Source organism: Suncus etruscus, chromosome 5 (assembly GCF_024139225.1).
Source record: "Suncus etruscus isolate mSunEtr1 chromosome 5, mSunEtr1.pri.cur, whole genome shotgun sequence".
Classification (NCBI taxonomy): domain Eukaryota; kingdom Metazoa; phylum Chordata; class Mammalia; order Eulipotyphla; family Soricidae; genus Suncus; species Suncus etruscus.
Genome location: NC_064852.1, coordinates 156782731 through 156803265, shown reverse-complemented (window position 1 = coordinate 156803265; position 20535 = coordinate 156782731). Strand labels below are relative to the sequence as shown.

Sequence of the window (20535 nt, the reverse complement as noted above, 5' to 3'; positions counted from 1 at the left end):
TCAAAAAAAGAACCAGAAGGGATATATATATCCTAATTATCAAATATAGAAATAGAGGAAAATTTAACAAAGTTGTTCAAGAAATAGATGGGAGAGGATCCTGGAGAAAATTTAACGAAGTTGTTCAAGAAATAGATGGGAGAGGCACACTGGAGGGACAACTGATACTGGGGGTGGGGGAGAGGGTGTTTGGAGTTAGAACACTGTATACCTGAAATATTATTATCAGCAGCTTTGCAAATATTGTCTAAATTTAAGTGCGTTCTTTTAAATCCAGTCTCAAATTAGTATTTACTAGAGATTGAAACTCAGTAGTCTGATGACTGAGTAGAATTGAACTATTCTGTTTAGTTAATCCCATTCATCATAATATTAGTTAGGAGATGATGGCAATTCAGAGACCAGAGCAATAGCAGAGTGGGTAGGATATTGGTCTTACATGTGGCTGACTTAGGATCAATCCCTGCATCCCATACAGTCCCCTGAGCCTGATAGGAATAATTTCTAAGTGTAAAGCCAGAAATAACCACTGAGGCTTTCCAGGTATACCTCTCTCAATAAATAATAAAATAAAATGTCAATCACTGGCCAGAGCAATAGGACAGTGGGAACGGTACTAGCCTGCACAGGACCCACCTGTGTTCTGTCCCTGATACCCCATGTTGTCCTCTGAGCCCACTAGGAGTGATTCCTTGTTCATAATTAGGAGTAAAGCCTGAATATCACTGAGTGTGCCCTAACACAAACAAGTTTAAAAAGGCAATTCATGAAATAAGATAATTTTTGTTTTAAACAAAGAAATCAAAATAAAAATGGATTAAGTTCTCATTCAGTATATGTGACACATGGTAACACCATTTTGCAGCCAGGACGTGACAGTGAGATTAAGGACAGTTTGTTTTCTCTTGTTAGCAAGGAACATAAAGATTAAGTTCTAATGAGGTGATCACTCTGGACCAGAATTGTGTACTGAAAGGAGATAAAGTGGTATGTATGATCCCTTCCAATAAAAAAATGCAAACCACAGTGCTTACAAAGAGAGAGAGAGAGAGACGAGTTCCAACTATCATTGTCATAATGGATCCTTCTCTACCCTAGCTGCATTCACCACTCTTGTGGCAAGCTTCCAACCATGGACTGGCTGGTCCTCTGGCCCTCATGCCTGTCGTCTCTGGGAATTATCTTTCCTATCTTTCTTCTATTCCACAAATTGGTGAAGTTATTCTGTGTCTACCCCTCTCCATTTGACTCCTTTCACACAGCATCATAATGTCCATATTCCTCCATCTACGAGTACATTTCATGATTTCATTTTTTCCAAATAGCTGCGAAGGATACTTCCTTCTCTTCATTGCTCCTGGGTCTCAGGTGGCGGGTGCTGACCCGGGAAGGTCTGCAAATGCGAGGCACCATTTCCTGGAACACCCAGGGGAGGTTGGAAGATTGGGGTGTGAGCTCAGCCTGCCCCAGGAGACAGGTCTGCAGCTCCCACGGCTCTGTTCACGGTCTTAACCTGTTTATAGGCTGAATAGAAATCACATGGAAAGAACATGTGTTTTTTTTAAATAAAGATATTATTTATTGGGGCCGGGTGGTGGCACTACTAAAGGTAAGGTACCTGCCTTGCCTGCGCTAGCCTTGGACGGACCGCAGTTCGATCCCCCGGTGTCCCATATGGTCCCCCAAGCCAGGAGCAACTTCTGAGCACATAGCCAGGAGTAACCCCTGAGCGTTACCGGGTGTGGCCCAAAAACCAAAAAAAAAAAAAAAAAAAAAAAGATATTATTTGTTAAAAAAGAAGATAAACATTTAATGAGAAACCAAAATCTTTTATAATGGAAGACACAGTTTAAAATAAAAAAACAAAATAAAGAAAAAAGATAAAACATCTGGGTGTGTGAAGATACAAGAAGGACCAGGTGCTTTTCTGGGGCCAATAGAAACCTTCCTGGCTCTCCCACAGGCACCAAACGAAATCTCTGAACAACAGGAGAAGGGTGACAGCCACACCTTCAAGATAAGGACCAAGTGGGGCCCTGGCGCTCAGCTCACAAGCCCCAAGTAAGCATCCATCAGAGAGCCGATTACAAAAATGTCATTCTTGTCCACTCGTGTGCCCACGATCTTCAGCCGAATTTCATCTTCCTGCTGAATCACGATGTCCTCATCCAGAGTCTTGTAACATGGAGGATTGGAATTAGGATCAAACTCCATCTCTGAGGGGAAGGAATGTCGCGAGATGAAGCTGGACATGGGGCCAATTTCAGTGAAGACTCCACCTTGTTAACCTGTGTTGGGGACTGACTTGTTTGAGGCCATATTGCTGTTCCTTCTGCCATAATCCAGCTTTTCACCTAAAAGCTATTTTGCAGTTTTGCTGTGAAATCTGTAAGCTAAAGAGAAATGAATGCAGCTGCAAGATAAAAAATTTTTTAGCTCCAGCCGGAGAAGAGCAAATACTGTCTGGTACCTTATCAGAAACTAGGCCTCACTTCTTAAGACCACACTCTGGAGTAAATAAGGCTATTGTCTATAAGTGTATGCTACATTGTCTGTTCAAGACCACTGAGGCAGACACATCTTGCACCAACTCCTGATAATCAAGCAATTAGGAATGCAGCTAGAAGGACACTTGAAGTTTCCATAGAAACAGCACGTTCAGCATAACTTGAAGGTCATCCAGCCCCCATAGCCCACTATCCACTTCCTTGTTTAGAGAATGTTTAAACTTTCTTTGTTCCTTGTAACCTGATATGTATCCTTGCCTTGTATGGGCCTTCGCGCCAAAAAATATGATTGACATCACCTTTGTACTGCCCCTTTTTCTCCTTCACTATTTAAGAAGGAACTGTAGCCAATAAAGACGCCCTTGACCAGTGAGACGCTGCCTTGGGTCTTTATTATTAACCTCTCTCAGATTTTTTACAGGTGTGGTTGTTCTTCTACTCAGCAAAATAGGAGTGCAGTCGTCTGAGAAGCCTTCCCAGCTAATTCCTGCTGGCCGGGTCCCCCCTGGGGGGGCTTCAGGACACCGCATTTTGGCGCCCAACGCTGGGCACGAAGACCACCGCCACACCCCGAACGACTACGGGTCGGCGAGTCCGGAGCTGTTTCGTAAATCGCAGGGAATACCTTATCAGGGTAAGCGTTGAAACGAGTTAGCCTTAATCAAATATTTAAACTGCAGTTTTTTCAGTCGTTCTGATCGCCGCCCCTCATTGGCTTTTGGGGCTTAGCTCATAGGATACGTTACCATGGGCTCATTTCAGAGTATAGAGCTTAAATTCATTAAAGATATACAGTCTGAATTGAAAAGCAGACATAGAGGTTACCAAAAAAGATATTTGTAATTTTTTAATGTTTTGTTTATGATGTTTGCCAAAAATCTTGTGTTCCGGGGCTATCGCTTTAAATATCTCAGTTCCTCCCTCCTTTAACCCTTCATCTTCACTTCTGCCTGCAATCTCTGTGCTGAAATCCTAAAAGAAAGCCCGCAGCTTTTTTTTTTCTCTCTTCCCTGCGCTGTAAAGCTCTTGCCAGCTGGCGGGCGAAAATTCTGGTCTCTAAGCTCTTAAAGGCACAGCACACACTTTTCAGGTCCCAGCTTGCCAACATGGCTCTTGCTGCCCTCCGTGCCTGGAAGTCGCTCCCCAGAGCCGGCATTCCAGCAGCTCCCACACATGCAGCAACAAACTGTTGCTGCTTTCTCCCCCCGCCCCTTCTGACTTGAGTTTCCAACTCACCACAATTACATCCATGGTCTCTCATCTCTCTAACAAACTTAATAATGCTCTTAGCTCAAAAACCAGCGCTACTACCTTTCCAGTCTTTCTCCCTAATGAAAAAAGTCTTTCCCCGACTGTGTAACGCACCTCCCCTCTCACCACTCCCCCTCTTAAAGCTATAGAAATGAAACTACTTGGCCGAATTAAAAATCTTAAACAAATCTTAAGCCTTCAAAAACAAACTGCTTCTCTTAATGCACAAGTTTCTGCCCTTCAGGATTTCCCCCCACCCTACTGTCCAGGCTGCCACTTCAGCAATCAGCAAGCAGGGCGAAAAAAAAAAAAACCCCCCCATCCCTTAGGATAGGAATGCAGCCCTAAAATATTTTTCTAAGATAAAGACCACAACTGGTAAAGTTATAAGGATTCAAAAACTGCTCATGTGATATATATAGTAAAAAATTGTCAGAATCTTGTTGTGTTTCATAAGAAGCCTCAAATAACTGTGAAGTTTGTAAATTAAATTATGCAGCATAAATGTGCCTTTTCTAAAAGCATTTGTGTAATTAAGTTTTGTGCATTGGGTGTTGTACTTATTAAAACATTGGAAATTAAAAAACCTTCTAAATTCAGGTCTGTAAGAGTTAAAAAATATTCTCTAGGCAGAAAAAGCAACAAGGAGATAACAGCAACACTCCCTTTTTTCATGCCTCTCAGAAATTTTACAACAAGGTCATAATTCTGTCACTTGACTTGTAATAGCAAAATTTTGGTAAAAGAAAATCTTCTTGGCGTTTTGAAATCCAAACGAACACAAAAGTGTTAAATTTAAGTCTTTTATATTTCTATTAAAATTATTTTTAATCTTAACAGTATATGAAGTTTGTAAAGTGGTTCATGTCATAGGCATTTTTTAATAGCTTAAGCTCCTTAATCTGCATTTAAATATTTCTTATATTTTGTCTCTTTCATTGCTCTTTCCTCTCCATGTTTGCTAGTCAAATCTAATAGTCAAATAACATTTTGTAACATTTCTAACTTTGTTTTTAAGTAATAATTTGTAAATATAACACAGGTGTCTTTCTTACCTCTGCATTGAAATAAACAGCAAAACTCCTTTGTTAAAATTACTGCACATGTTTACAAAGTTAATTCTTTAAAAACTAAAATATTACAAGTGAGCAAAATAAGTTGGTCAGCTTTCCTTAACAATAGTGTGTAAACATTCCAAAACTCTAGACTAAGCTTAAGCTCTTTTAAATGCATAATAAATATAGAATAATAGCCTTGCCATTTAAAAAACTTAAACCAAATAGTCTATACCTTACAAGCCGTTACACAGTTCAAACAGTGGCATAATAGCCATTTCAAAAACAAAAACAATGTAATAACTAGTTAAATAAATTTGTTCACAAATTATTGTTCATAAACTTAAACCTTAAGTAGCTTTGTCCCTTTTCTCAATTTCAAGCTTAAATTTAAACTCAAAGGTAAGTACAAATAATTTTACATTTTCCAAGTTTAATCTTAAATTGTCTCTGTTTATGTTGTGATTAACCCTTTTTAAAATAATATTGTTAATTAGTATCATAAAAGTAACTAAATTTTATAAGCAAATTAACAAGTATTAAATATAATTTTGGTCTTCAGTTCTAAGTGTGTAAATACATCAAATGCCTTTAACTATATTTTATAATAATCTAAGCATTTAGTTAATTTAGTATATAATATTTTTTACAAATTATTCACTTAAAGTCTGCAAAATATAAACAGTTGTTTGTTTTTTAAAGTCAGTTTTTTATACCTTTAATAATCATAGTTCATACTCTTGTGTTTAATCATAAAAATTTTAACACTTTATTACAGCTGTCTTACTATTCTACTGTAAAACCAATTTATAACAAACCTGTTCCTTTACAGCAAATGATATCATACTTCAGAGTGCAGACTCCTTCTACAGTGCTCACTAAGCAATTTACTTAACAAAATTTTAACTGCTAACATTTTACTTTATGTTTTCAACTTTAAATTACAATTGTTTTAAAAATGTTTTGTGTTAAAGCTAAACCTTAAAATTTATTTTCAGCAGTTCCACTCCAGCTACATTAAAAAATTTTTTTACAAACATGCCGGCTAAATATTTAAAAGCGCTTGTCAATTTTTCCAACGCAAATTTTGAATAAATCCTCTTGTCTGTTCATGTGTGTGTGTTATGCGTGAAAGTGGCCACAATGTTGTGTTTCGTGTTGTTTGTTCTGTCTGTCTATTTGTTATTCTTGCATTTCATAATAAATACAATTTTTAAAGCCTTATCCATTTTTAAAATTTCAATTAATTTTTTTACCTGGCTTAGTCTCGTCATCTATAAACTGTGAAATCCTGCCAAAAATCCTGTGCTAAGCTAGCTTTGTTCTATCAGCATGGCAGAAAAGGTAGGGGATGGTAAACCCCAAAAATTTCTCAAATGGCCATCAGGAATAACTTTTTCCTGGAGAATTTTTGGACTTTGCAATCCCCAGTTTTTCTGCTATGTGTAGTTTAGGCCAATAGAATAAGGCCAAATTTGGCTAGAAAAAGAAGCATCTAGCTTTAATATAATAACTAAGAAGTTTAAAGGAAATCATTTAAGTTCAGTTTAAAGGTTTTTGAACAATTGGCTATCATTAATTATAAAATTTTTTAAGGCTAAAGTCTGGCAAAAGTCAAAAGGCATTCCTGTGGCATTCAAAAATAATCATTTTACCTCCTGCCAAGTTGTTTTCTTATAGACCTCCTACAGCTTCCTGCAGTCCTGTCCTCATTCACTTCAAAAAAGCCTGCCACCCCACCTGCTAGCTGCAATTCCTGCGGACCTGTTTCTGACTAACTCCACCTTTGACAATGCTGAATTTGGTACTCTGCCTGGCTGTCCTTAATGCCCACTGCCGCCAACCACCCCCTTCGAACCAAGGCTTCATTAATTTGTTTGCTCCACTTCACTCCCTTGCAAGACGATGGCAACACCTCTGGTTCCTTCCCTTCCCCTTTTATGGTGCTGCATTTATACTTCTGCGCTTCATGAGGTTGTGAGACCACTGAAACTACCTATTAGAAACCTTCATCTTCCTGGAACTTCATCACCGTCTCTCGCCCCCCACTCACTCGTCCTCTTCCCAGCTGCGATGCATCCTCTGCTACCCGTGGTTGGTGTAACCCCCTCATCATCGAATTTACTGCTGCTGGACGTCGGCATCACTGGACTCAACCCGTTCAATGGGGACTCAGACTTTACATTAGGCGTACCGACCCTGGACTTCTTTTTTCCCTCCGTTTGCTTAAACAGGTGCCGAATTCTCACCCCCTCGCCGTTGGTCCTAACACCTTTCTTCATCCTCACTCAGGTTCATCACACTTGCCTTCTCCTCCTTCTCCTCTTCCATCTGCATCTTCTTCTCTCAGACAACTCACTTTGCCTTCAGGTCCTTCTCCGTCCTCTCAGGTTATTCTCAATCTCATAAATGCTTCTGCTCTTGCCCTTACAGATCCTGCCTATGAAAGATGTTGGCTTTGTTTTTCTCCTCAACCTCCTTTCTATGAAGGTGTTGCAGTGTTTGGCAACCTTTCCTCTACCTCCAACCCCTCTGACCTCCGTTGGAACACACAACCTCAACATGGCATTACAGTCGGTCAAGTCGTAGGCTCTGGCCTCTGCATTAAGCCTAACGACTCCCTGCTTCCTAGCCAATTACTTGACGTGTGCAACGAAACTATTGACATCTACAATTCTTCCTCCTCACAACCCTATCTGTTAGCCCCCAATGGTACTTATTTTGCCTGTGCTTCTGGCCTTACTCCTTTCATCATTTGTTCCTCTTTTCTCCTTTCACATGACTACTGTATTCTCGTTATTCTCATTCCAAAAATCACCATTCACTCAGAATATACCTTTCCCTCTCTTGCCACCTCACCCTATTCCTCTTCTTCTCAATCTCTCTCTCGACAACGCCGTGAGCCCTTCACTTCTGTTACACTTGCAGTTCTCCTTGCTGTTGGCGCTACTGGCGCTGGCACTGGTATCTACTCTCTTGTATCCTCTCAATCCAATTTCCGCACTCTTACTCAAGCTGTAGAACAAGACATTAATGAAATCAAAACTAGTCTGCAATTTCTTACAGATACTGTTAGTTCCCTTGCTAATGTTGTTCTCCAAAATCGTCGTGCTTTAGATTTTGCCCTTATGAAAGAGGGGGGAGTCTGTGTAGCCCTCAAGGAACAATGTTGTATTTTTAAAGACAAAACTGGATTAGTTAGGAACAGTGTTCAACATATTGGTGATGGTATAAAAGATTTTGAGAAACATTTCAATGAAGAACAAGGTTGGTACCAGGATTGGTTTTTCTCTTCCCCTTGGCTCCACACAATCTTGTCCACCGTTGTGGGCCCTCTTATTAGTCTCATGCTGCTCTTTTCTCTTGGCCCATGGATTTTCCGCAAAATCACTGCCTTTATTAAGAACCAGGTGGATGAACAGGCAAAAACCTCTATTCAGGTTAACTACCAGCATCTAACCCCGTGTGACTCCTGTGAAAACTTGGCTCTAGTCACCAAGCCGCCTTTCCAGCCACTAAGTTTCCAGGAGATAGAGCGCATAGCTAACAGACGGAGCTCGCTCCGGCACTTGTGCTCTCGGCTGTGGAGACACCTACGACGGGATTAGCAAGGTCCCAGTTAGGGCACGGCCCTAAAAGGCTACAGCGCATAATTCGGATCTCTGCGCGCAACCATGGCGTCTGTGGCCACCTGTTAAATGCGGCTTTGGCCGTGTCCGACCTGGTCAAACCTTGTAGCCTAAGACACGGTTCTACCACCCGCTCACGACTTTCCTTCTTTTATTAGAAGAGAAAGGGGGAGATGTTGGGGACTGACTTGTTTGAGGCCATATTGCTGTTCCTTCTGCCATAATCCAGCTTTTCACCTAAAAGCTATTTTGCAGTTTTGCTGTGAAATCTGTAAGCTAAAGAGAAATGAATGCAGCTGCAAGATAAAAAATTTTTTAGCTCCAGCCGGAGAAGAGCAAATACTGTCTGGTACCTTATCAGAAACTAGGCCTCACTTCTTAAGACCACACTCTGGAGTAAATAAGGCTATTGTCTATAAGTGTATGCTACATTGTCTGTTCAAGACCACTGAGGCAGACACATCTTGCACCAACTCCTGATAATCAAGCAATTAGGAATGCAGCTAGAAGGACACTTGAAGTTTCCATAGAAACAGCACGTTCAGCATAACTTGAAGGTCATCCAGCCCCCATAGCCCACTGTCCACTTCCTTGTTTAGAGAATGCTTAAACTTTCTTTGTTCCTTGTAACCTGATATGTATCCTTGCCTTGTATGGGCCTTCGCGCCAAAAAATATGATTGACATCACCTTTGTACTGCCCCTTTTTCTCCTTCACTATTTAAGAAGGAACTGTAGCCAATAAAGACGCCCTTGACCAGTGAGACGCTGCCTTGGGTCTTTATTATTAACCTCTCTCAGATTTTTTACAGGTGTGGTTGTTCTTCTACTCAGCAAAATAGGAGTGCAGTCGTCTGAGAAGCCTTCCCAGCTAATTCCTGCTGGCCGGGTCCCCCCTGGGGGGGCTTCAGGACACCGCAACCTGGGTGACGAGGCCACAACCTCCCCTTTCAAGGGCCGGAAAACAAGGCCTTGTACTTGCCTGGAGACAGGACAAAGCCTTGGCCCAGCTGGATCACACCAGCACCAATGTTGTCGAAGGAAGTGATGGTGATCACAAAGCCATACTTGCCCGTGCAGGTGCCCTCCACTTCAGTGAAAAGCTTCTGCCTCACGGTGTTGGGCAGCTTGGGGCCGAAGTAGCCTGAGTGCAGCAGGAACTCGTGTTCCAAGGAGATGTGCTAGAACATCTTCGCGAAGGTCCCAGCAAGGCCCCTGGGTCTGTCTCATAACCTGTCTTTATAGGCCAAATAGAAATCACGTGGACGTGAGTTTCTAAAAAAAAAAAAATTGCCCAAGACTTAAAAAGAACCTTGGCATTTGAACCGGGGGACAAGTGTCCCCCACAAGCTACAGCTTATTCGGGGGACAGAAAGTGTCCCCCAAAGTGCACGCCAAAACAGAGGCAGGAATATTTCCTAAACTGAACTTTATCTGGGGGACAGTAATGTCCCCCTATGGTGGCTTCCTAATCAGGGGACAACAGTGTCTCTACAAGCAGCACATTATATTGGGGGACAGAAAGTGTCCCCCAAAGCGAATAGGAAAGCAGGTGCAAAGTACCTTAACTGAGATTTATCTGGGGGGCAGTAATGTCCCCCATTAGCAGCAATTGAATTGTGGGACAACAGTGCCCCATAAATTATAGCTTATATCAGGGGACAGAAAATGTCCCCCAGAGTGCACACTAAACCAGGGGCAGCAATATCTCCCTAACTGAGCTTTATCTAGGGGACAGTAATGTCCCCCAATGGTGGCTTCCTAATCAGGGGACAACTGTTTCCCCAAAGCAGCACTTTTAGATTAGGAGCATAAAGTATCCCCCAGACCAGACACTGAACAATGGGGCTAAAAACTCTTTCCAAGGGAGTATTTATATGGGGGACAGTATGTCCCCCACTGGTGGAATCTGAATGGGGGACAACAGTGTCCCCCAAAAGCAACACCTTAAATCAGGGGACAGAAAGTGTCCCCCAAACTGGCCACTGACACAGGGGGCAGAAATATCTCCCCAACTGAGCATATTATCTAGGGGATAGTAATGTCCCCCAATGCAACATCTGGATTGGGGACAACAAAAATATCACCCTATTTTAGCATTTTAGACTCCACATTTCCATTGCTGCTCCCAGGATGATGGGAAATGCCCAGGGAGTAGCAGGGTGTGGGATGTGCTGGAGGTGGGCCAGGCATTCTCTCTCAGATTTTACTTCAGATGTGTCCAGAAGGTCCAGGGAAGAGGCGCCATTGAAAAATGCAGGCCTGCCTACATGGTGTCCGAATCCTTTCTCTGGACTCACTGAAAAACCCACAAAATGAGACATCTAGCAGACCTCTCTTCAGGCCCTGAGGCTCAGTGAAACATTTTCGAGGGGTGCATGAAGGAACTCAGTTCTTTAAGGAAACCCTTGTTGAGAGGGTCTTACATACAGAATCAGACACTTTTCAGGCAAACATGCCAATCTCTTGGAACCTCCAAATCCTGGCCACACTCAACTCTTAACTGTAGGAGCTCCCAAAGCCAAATAAAAGAACTGCCGCAGCACACATTGTGTGTTCCTGGAAGACCCCATGGCAGCATCACGGCTACAGTTGGCTCTGCGACTGAGTTCCAGCATTCTTTGCGATGACTGGAGCATCTTGATCATTGGAGGCAGAGGAGAGAGGAAGGGGAAGATATTCTCTGACATTCTCTGTCCTATTTCCTCCCTTGTTCAAATAAATGGCTATGGATCTACACCAGGCTATGTGTGTGTGTGTGTATCACTGAACAGGGCACAAAGCTCTTTTGCCAGCGCAAAACTCTGCTTCTGGGTTGTGAGAAAAGTCCCCACTATTGGTTAACAGTCTCACCAACTGCCAAGTGTCACAGGAGGGAGAGTCGGGAGATAGCAGCCCTGAACTTTTCCTCCCAGTCAGGCACTTCCAAGGTCTCTCCTTCCCCTGTTCTTTTGTGCCTCCTCTGATGGGCCCACCAGGACAATCCATACCTGCCCGCCATCCTGGCTGTTGCCGACCCTCTTGTGTTTAGGATCTACCCTAACCCCAGCACTGGGCTCCATTAATGAGGCCCTTCAATTCCCACTGAGCACTCCAAGCAACCCAAACCAGCAGGCATGATGTTTGTCATCATTCCAAAATGCCTTTGATTCTCAGCCAAGTGCCTGCAACAAGAAGAGGGTCAGTGACCCAGAAGGCAGCTGCATAGCAGAGGCTGTGCACAGAGCTGGAAGAATGGGGATGAATTGGTTTGGGCACACTCCCCATTTATGTGTGGGTGTGTACTCACATGAAGAGGGTGATGTGGCATATTTGGGTACTTTGTCATCAGGCCACAGGATACCCCTAAAGCAGCACGGTGGTGTTGAGCCCCCAGTTCTACAAGTTAACATCGAAAACAAATCAGATCAACAAACCGAGAGAAGGCACGAGCTTCCCCAACACCACACTTGTGTGTCCAGCTAAGCATGAGGATGGTCCAAGTCTCCAGGAAATGGGGACAAAATCTCAAGGCTGGAGACTTGCTTTGGAGTCATGGAAGAGCCATCCTGGAGAGGCTCAGGAAGGGCAGACAGAGGTGGCAGGGGCAGGGGGCTCTAAGCTCCAGTAGACTTGCTGCCAGTAGTGGGAGGAAGCAGAGTGAGAAGGGGAGACACACAGAAGGAGCTGCTGGGACAGGAGCAGGAGGACATGAGGAGGGAGTAGACAAGAGGGGAGGTCCTGGGAAGGGCTAAGGGAAGGAGAGAAAGGGAGGGGCCAGGGGATCAAGGGTCAGGACACTCTCCTCCCTCACATACTGGCCTCTTGGTCCACCAGCAGGTCCCCCAGGCCTCCAGCCTGTTCTGCTGCTTCTGCCAGCACTCTTCTCCCCTTCTGCCCTCCTACCCAGGCCTAGATAGATGATTCTTGGGTGCCAGGTGGAAGGACAGAATCAAGGGAGAGAAGATACTGTTTGAACCCGGAGGGGGCTCAGCTAGAAGGATGGCTGGAGAGTGTGGGGCACCCGACACCCCTCAGGCTGCAGGAAAGCTGGGCCTCCTCACCAGCAGCTTGAGCAGGTGGGCTCGGCCTGGTGGATCAGCAGCTGGGCACTAGTAGCCACAGGCTCTATGACTGAGAGGGGAGCTTCTGCTGGTTGGGGAACCTCTGGTCACTAGGTGAGGCTCTGTCCTTCCTGCTGGGGAAAAGAAGGTAGTAGTGCTGGGCCAGGGGCTGGTGGCCTGTGGAGCCCATCCAGTAAGTGATTCAGCTTACATAGTAGATTGTTCCCAGGCATAACAACTGCCTGTTTATGCTCATGGCCAAGATGTTCAAGGTTCGCTGCAGCAATTACAAGCTCTCCTACAAAAATATTGGGAGCCAATATTTAGTATTCACATAAGAGCCCACTCTAGCCTCCCAGGGCCTATGGCTTTCAGGAATGAAACTGCTGATTGTTTGGCCATGTCCAAATTCAAGTCACCTGCAGAAGAACATGCAGCCCTTCATACAAATGCCTGTCATTTGCATGTCAACTATCATATTCCATGGAAGCAAGCTAGACAAGTAGTTGATACATGTCCCATTTGTGCACCTTCTAATAAAAGAACACATGTAGCTTGGGCCAACCCCCGATGATTATAGTCTAATAAACTGAGACAAATGGATATTATACATATTGACTTTTTCTCATCTTCATGAGGTGGTAGTACATATTCTCATTTTATATGGGGAGTTCCAATGACTTCATAACAAGCTAAAGTATAAGTCTCATACTTCAGTGCTATTCTGTTGTGCGTGTTCCCTAAAACATAAAGACAGACAATGGCCCAACCTACCCCAGAAAAACTTTTCAATCATTTTGTAAGGAGTGGCAAATCAAACATATCACTGGCATCCCATATAATCCACAGGGACAATCCATAGTTGAAAGAGCTCACAGAACTCTAAAAAGCTCAATTATTTAAAGTATGGAAAAAGAGGCATGCCACCACAGACGTTTTGATCTTAACATTATTTTCACTAAACTTCTCCAATTTACCCCAGGGAGAACCTTATACAGCTGCAGAAAAACACTTTAAAGAAGATGTTGAGGTGCAAGAAATAATCAATTCACCTATTTGGATAAAAATGGATAATGAATGGATTGCTGGTAATCTCCTAATTTGAAGGAAAGGATATGCTATGTTGCTAAAAATGGCAACCCTGCCAAGAAACTTTGGGTCCCACGATGCCTTGTCAGAAGCAGTATTCACACAAATGAAACATCTCAGACACAAATGCATGATGAGTGTAAACCTTCCCTCAGAAACACCATGGATTATCCCCCCCAAAATGTGACTTCAACAGGTAACAAATAATAAGCTGACACCACATTGTGAGGCAGAGACTGTTGGTAGTGGAAATGACCACCAGTTCCAGAATCTTGATGCTATAAAGAAGGGAACTGGCCCAGCACTCGCTGGACTTTATAACATAGGAAACACTTGTTACAGGAATTCAGTGCTACACTGCTTGTATCATATTCCCAGTTTGACTGATTACTTTTACCACAACCATTATAAGAATTACATTATCAGGTCAAATCTGTTTGGACATAAAGGCAATGTTGCAGAAGTTTGGGAAGATAATAAAAGCCTGTGGGCAGGACAGCTTACATATATCAACCCAAAAGAATTTAAGATGACCGTTGGAAAGATAATCAGTTTACAGGAGACAGTCAACAGGATCCACATGAACTATTCTTTTTGTTTGTTTGTTTTGTTTTTGGGTCACACCCGGCAGTGCTCAAGGGTTACTCCTGGCTCCATACTCAGAAATCACTCCTGGCAGGCATGGGGAACCATATGGGATGCCGGGATTCGAACCAATGATCTTCTGCATGAAAGGCAAACACCCCACCTCCATGCTATCTCTCTGGCCCCATTTTTTTGTTTGTTTGTTTGTTTGTTTTGGGCCAATCCCGGTGATGCTCAGGGGTTACTCCTGGCTATGCTCTCAGAAATCGCTCCTGACTGGTCAGTCATAGGTTAGGGCTTTCAAGGCAGACACCTTACCTCTAGCGCCACCACGGACTATTCTTGATTGGGAGTCTTCATCAGGACTTGAACAAAACTGATATGCCCAACAGACACATTGAGGAAAATAAAGATCATCTTGTTGACTCAACAGATGTAAAACAAGCTTGGCAGGGAAACAGGCATTTAAATGAGTTTATTATTGCTATACTTTCCCAAGGTCAGCTTAAGTCTACAATGCAACGTCTTATCTGCCACCAAGAATCTCAGACATCAGAGATCTTGACTTCTTTATCCTTGCCTTTGACATCTACTGGTAAAAGCATGGTACAAGAGTGCCTTAAAGTGTTTTTTTTAAGAGGAAGAACTAAAGACATTAATAGGGTTTATTGCAGCCACTGTGACAGAGCAGGATTCCTTAAAAAAGGGAAAGAAATATGGACACCAACTGTGCTCTTAATACACTTGAAACACTTCTACTATAGCAAGAAGATGAAGAAAAAAAACTACAGACCTAACTTTGCTTTAGAAAACCTTAAGTTATCATAATACATCATGGACTCTAAGAACAACCATGAAGAATACAATGTATTCTGTTTTGAACCAGAATGGTGAAATGGAAAAGGGTCATTGTAGAGCCTATTGTAAAATTACTGTAAAACAAGAAATGTTGGTTTAAATTGGATGGTCAGGAAATTTCAGAAATAGCTAACCTGTCTGTAAAATCTTCAGCAGCTTATATTCTTTCTTATACTCAGAGACTGACTGTAATGAACATAACTGACTAAATTAGCGGATGTCTAACTGAATGCTCTTTAGAGATGTCTACAATAATGTTCTAACGTTTTTACCAACAGAAAAATAGCTGCAGTGGGGCTGGAGAGATCGCACAGCGGTAGAGCGTTTGTCTGGCACATGGCCAACCCAGGACAGACCTAGGTCCGATTCCCAGCATCCCATATGGTTCCTGGAGCCTGCAAAGAGAAATTTCTGAGCACAGATCCAGGAGTATACCCTGAGTGCTGCTGAGTGTGGCCCTAAACCCAAAAGGAAAGAAAAGAAAAAGAACAGCTTCAGCATGCAGACTCCTACTGTTGCAAGTCAGCCCCTGAAGAGGTTGACTGATGGAGGGATGGAGGATGAGGTCTTTCCCCTCCAGCTCGCACGGGTCTGCCAACCTGTTCAGCAGACGGTTCTGAGGTGAAACAGCGGTTAAACAGCTCGCAGACAATCAGGCTTGAGGAAATATTAGCTTTATTTGGTGGACAAGACTGAAGTCCAAAGACTCAGCCAAAAGCCTCTCGCCTTCCACAGACCCTTGTTTTTATCCCCCAGAATCAAGTACCACCCAATGGTGGGAGCAGAATCAGGTTACCACCCTAGGGTGGGGGCAGAATGCCAGGTCACACCCTAGGGTAGGGCACAATCACCAATCAGGATAGGGTCAGTAACATAATAATCCCCTAAAATATTTACATATACAACACCCACTATAGTGTTCATTATTGGAATGTTAGTCTATGATTTAATTTGTATTCTATTATGCTTATAGTAATCTAATACTTTTGTTAACAATTATCCGTGGAGATGTAGTTTGGATGTCCTGGTTAACATTACAGTGATGTTTTCCATTGGACTCCTAATATAGTGCTCTTATGATGTCTTAACAAATTTTTTTTGTGGCTTTTGGGTCACACCCAGCAGTGCTCAGGGGTTATTCCTGGCTCCAGGCTCATAAATTGCTCCTGGCAGGCACGGGGGACCATATGGGGCACCGGGATTCGAACCGATGACCTCCTGCATGAAAGGCATATGCCTTACCTCCATGCTATCTCTCCGGCCCCAACAAATATTTTAAATCATTCCCTTTCCATTGGATTTTACCTGTCTGTATCTTTTAATGTCTCTCCCCAAAGAGATCCTTGGATAAAGCATCTCAATATCGTCGATTCTTTTTACAGTGCTCATCATCATTCTAGCCTTAAATATTATTATCGTTTTAAGAATGTTCTATGTGTGTTCTAAACCATGAAGCCTTTTTTCAGCAAAGTTAACCTCCATCAATGTCGATTACCCCAAGGATACAGAAAACTTTAACACCTGATATGCCGCCTTCATATTTTGAAGCGCTTTGACCCATTCTACCTGGGCCCAGTTTTCCTATGGATCGATCCTTGTGTGTGTGTGTGTGTGTGTGTGTGCCCAGTTTTTCCTATGGATCGATCCGTGTGTGTGTGTGTGTGTGTGTGTGTGTGTGTGTGTGTGTGTGTGTGTGTGTGTGTGAAGTCCTGGCACTGGGCAAACAAACAAATCCGCGCATGTGAGCTGCAGCTCCTTCCTGCAAAAGGTCAGGATGCAGAGGCGCCGAAGGCCGCATGGATGGAACAAAACTCGCTTTGCAGGGCCCGGAGAGATAGCACAGCAGCGTTTGCCTTGCAAGCAGCTGATCCAGGACCCAAGGTGGTTGGTTCGAATCCCGGTGTCCCATAGGGTCCCCCGTGCCTGCCAGGAGCTATTTCTGAGCAGACAGCCAGGAGTAACCCCTGAGCACCACCGGGTGTGGCCCAAAAACCAAAAACCAAAAAAAAAAAACCAACCCAAAAAACTCGCTTTGCAGAAAGACTCAGTGCGTGATCAGAGCCTCCGAGCAGGGTGCTGCCTCCAGGCCATCTGGGTGCAGCCCCCACAGCAAGGGGGAGCCCCGGGGACACCCAGTTTTGCTGTGGGGAAGAAAGGCCCAGCGTGGGCTTGCCAGGAGAGAGGCCCAGAGAAGCTGCTGCCAACTGGGAGAGCCGGGAGCTGCGACTCCATCGGGGACCAGCAGGGGGCGCGCCGCTCCTGCCTGCAACCACGAGCCCAGTAATCCACCGCAGCCTCCTTTACGGCCTGGCGCGGCTGCTGTTGCCACGGAGACGGGAGCGTCCGTAGCAACCATTACTAGGAAAAGACCGGGAAGGGGCCGCGAGGAGTCCGGCCGACCCGAGAAGGACCCAGGTTCGATCCCCAGCATCCCAGAGCCAGCCAGAGCCAGGGTGACCCCTGAGCGCCACTAAGTGTGGCCCAAAATCAAAAAAGGGAGCTGAGCCGTAGCACAACAAGGAGAGCAACCAAAACAACGTGCTCCTAGAAAACAATCTCATACCAAAGGGATAGAATTGAGAGTCCAAAGGCAGGTCCTCGGATACATTGATTGATAGCTAATTTTTGGCAAAGGAATAAAACAGTATGAAGCACAGCAAGAAAAGCCTCTTCAACGAGTGTTCCTGGGGGAACTGGTCGGTCACATGCAAACGAATAAAGCTAGATCCTATTTAACATACACAAAAGCCAAATCAAAATGGATTGAAAACCTAGATATCAGACCTGAACCCATAAATTATATCGAGGAAGAAAGTTAGAACATTTCATAAAATTGAGCAGTTTCGTAATCTGTGATGTGATCTATAATCTAGTCCAGGTTATATGTGAACAATAGAATTCAACATTATTTCATAAATACCACATAAGTATACACTTCGAACATCTAACTTTAGAGACGATTTTACAGTGAGCTGTAAGAGGTTTACCTGTCATTGCAGATAGACCTAACTAATGAAAAATATTGGAATGTAGTTATAAAAGGAGAAAATGCAGAGTGTTGCTGAAATTATAAAATGTAGTCAAGACACTATAAAAATTAATGCAACAAGAACTAGACTTACATATCAGCGTCTGAACCAAAAATTACATATAGCTACCAAACACATGATCCAGTAGTATTCTCATCTTACAGAGTGAGAAAAATTACTATACAGTTGAAGTGAAAGTAAACATTCTTATAAAGTTATCTTGAAATTCATTACAATAAAACGATATGAAAAAAATCTAAAAGTGTCAATGGTATTGAATAGGCTAAATCGTATGCTTTGAATGTACCCAATGTTAATTTAATTCCTAGTATCACATGGTTCTCTGAGCATTACAAGGTTGTAGCAGAGTCCCCCAGGAACCAGCGGGGTATCCTCAGGAGTTCTAGTCACCTCTAAGGATCTAAGCAGTAGTAGATCCTAAGCCCCTATCACGAAATCTTACTTCCCAGTTAACCAAGACTCTCTGGGAGTGACCCTACGTCTCTGAATCTTTGCTAAAAGTTAATCCAAAGAAAAGAGAGAGGATCTCCTCTAGAAGGTTACCTTCATAAACCTTATCATATAATAAAATGTTATGTGATGTATATAAATTGCTAGGAAAATATACATATAACTGAGTAATTAGTTTAAATAATAAGGACACTGAAAAGTTAAACCTGTTTTAGTTCATTTTCTATAAACCCATTCATGCATCCGATGAACACATTCCATAAGATAAGACAACTGTCTCATAATTGTCTCATAATTCATTCAAATCAAAAGAGAATTTCCGGGGCCAGAGAGAAGCATGGAAACAGGGTGCTTGCCTTGCATGCAGAAGGACAGCAGTTCGAATCCCGGCACCCCATCTGGTTCCCCGAGCCTGCTAAGAGTGATTTCTGAGCCTAGAGCCAGGAGTAACACTTCAGCAGTGCCGGGTGTGACCCAAAAACGAAGAGAGAGAGAGAGAGAGAGAGAGAGAGAGAGAGAGAGAGAGAGAGAGAGAGAGAGAGAGAGAGAGAGAGAGAGAGAGAGAGAGAAGGGAGGGAGGGAGGGAGGGAGGGAGGGAGGGAGGGAGGGAGGTGGACGGAAAGGGAGGGGGAGAGGGACAGGGACAGGGACAGGGACAGGGAGGGGGAGAGGGAGAGGGAGAGGAAGAGAGGGAGAGAGGGAGAGACTTCCCTTTATACTCATAGTGTATGTAAATAGAAGAATCACCCCCAGATTCAGTTTTCAGTGCTGCTATTTGTAAAAAAACAAAGCTGGGATTTTGAGAGTAATAGTAGCTAAGACACTGTCTTACTGAAAGTAAAGTAATTTGGATTTATCAGAAAAATTTTCCAAAAATTAAGCTCAACACCCAAGTCTTTGTAATATCAATATATTATTAGCAACTATAATATCAAATTTTGATTCTGTTACCACAGAACTCACTAGTGGGTCATGGTCACACGTTTCTGATAGTTCATCATACACCATGTTAGTTTATATACTATTCCAATGCTGTCATAAGCAGACAGGATGTAAATTATAGCATTTATAAAGTATTTAATTAGTCATTTTAATTGTACTTAATCTCTTTTTTTTTTTTTTTTTGGTTTTTGGGCCACACCCGGTGACGCTCAGGGGTTACTCCTGGCTATGCGCTCAGAAGTCGCTCCTGGCTTGGGGGACCATATGGGACGCCGGGGGATCGAACCGCGGTCCGTCCTAGGCTAGCGCAGGCAAGGCAGGCACCTTACCTCCAGCGCCACCGCCCGGCCCCTGTACTTAATCTCTTATATTAATATTAAAAATTTAAACCTGACCAAAACTCCAGGTATGTTGGTATTTGGGTTGATATTACCAGGTCACCAGGACTTTTTTGTAATGCATGTGAGCATCCTTCTCCCAACCTTCGCGGACTTCTTTTTTTTCTTTCTTTTTTTTGGTTTTTGGTTTTTGGGTCACACCCAGTGGTGCTCAGGGGGTTTACCCCTGGCTCTGTGCTTAGAAATCACTCCTGGCTAGCTAAGGGGATCATATGGGATGCCGGGATTCGAACCACCATCTGTCTTGGATTGACTGCATGCGAGGCAAACGCCCTACCACTGTGCTATCTCTCCAGCCCCTTCTCATACTTCTTGAAGTTCTGGCATCTGAAAACTTTTGCTTCACAAAAGCCACAGTATCAGCAACAGTGCTTGGGACTCCTGAACCAATGACTCCATTTTTGTTTAATACTGTCATCCCCAGAGGAACACAACAATGTAGATGCCAATCAAATGAACTTGCACAATGGGCACCTAGCGACAAGAACTTACAAAACTTTCTGTAAATGAAATAATGACCTCGTTGGTGATAACAATAACTTACACAAATTTGTCACTACTTTTGTTCCTCTTTCTTCTTACTTTCTTTTCTTTTCTTTTTTTAAATATCATTCCCACTTACTCAGAAATAAATGTATTATGATCAACTATTTGATACACTCTTTAAATAAATTAAAAT

The 20535-nt window shown here is 43.2% G+C and overlaps 1 protein-coding gene and 1 pseudogene across 1 annotated transcript in view; one reads left to right on the top strand and one right to left on the bottom strand.

Moving 5' to 3' along the window:
• LOC126009489 (ly-6/neurotoxin-like protein 1) overlaps positions 1–20535 on the top strand; it is a 245391-nt gene that overhangs the window by 100400 nt on the left and 124456 nt on the right. The window lies entirely within an intron of this gene.
• LOC126009482 (DNA-directed RNA polymerase II subunit RPB7-like) lies at positions 1993–9631 on the bottom strand (annotated as a pseudogene).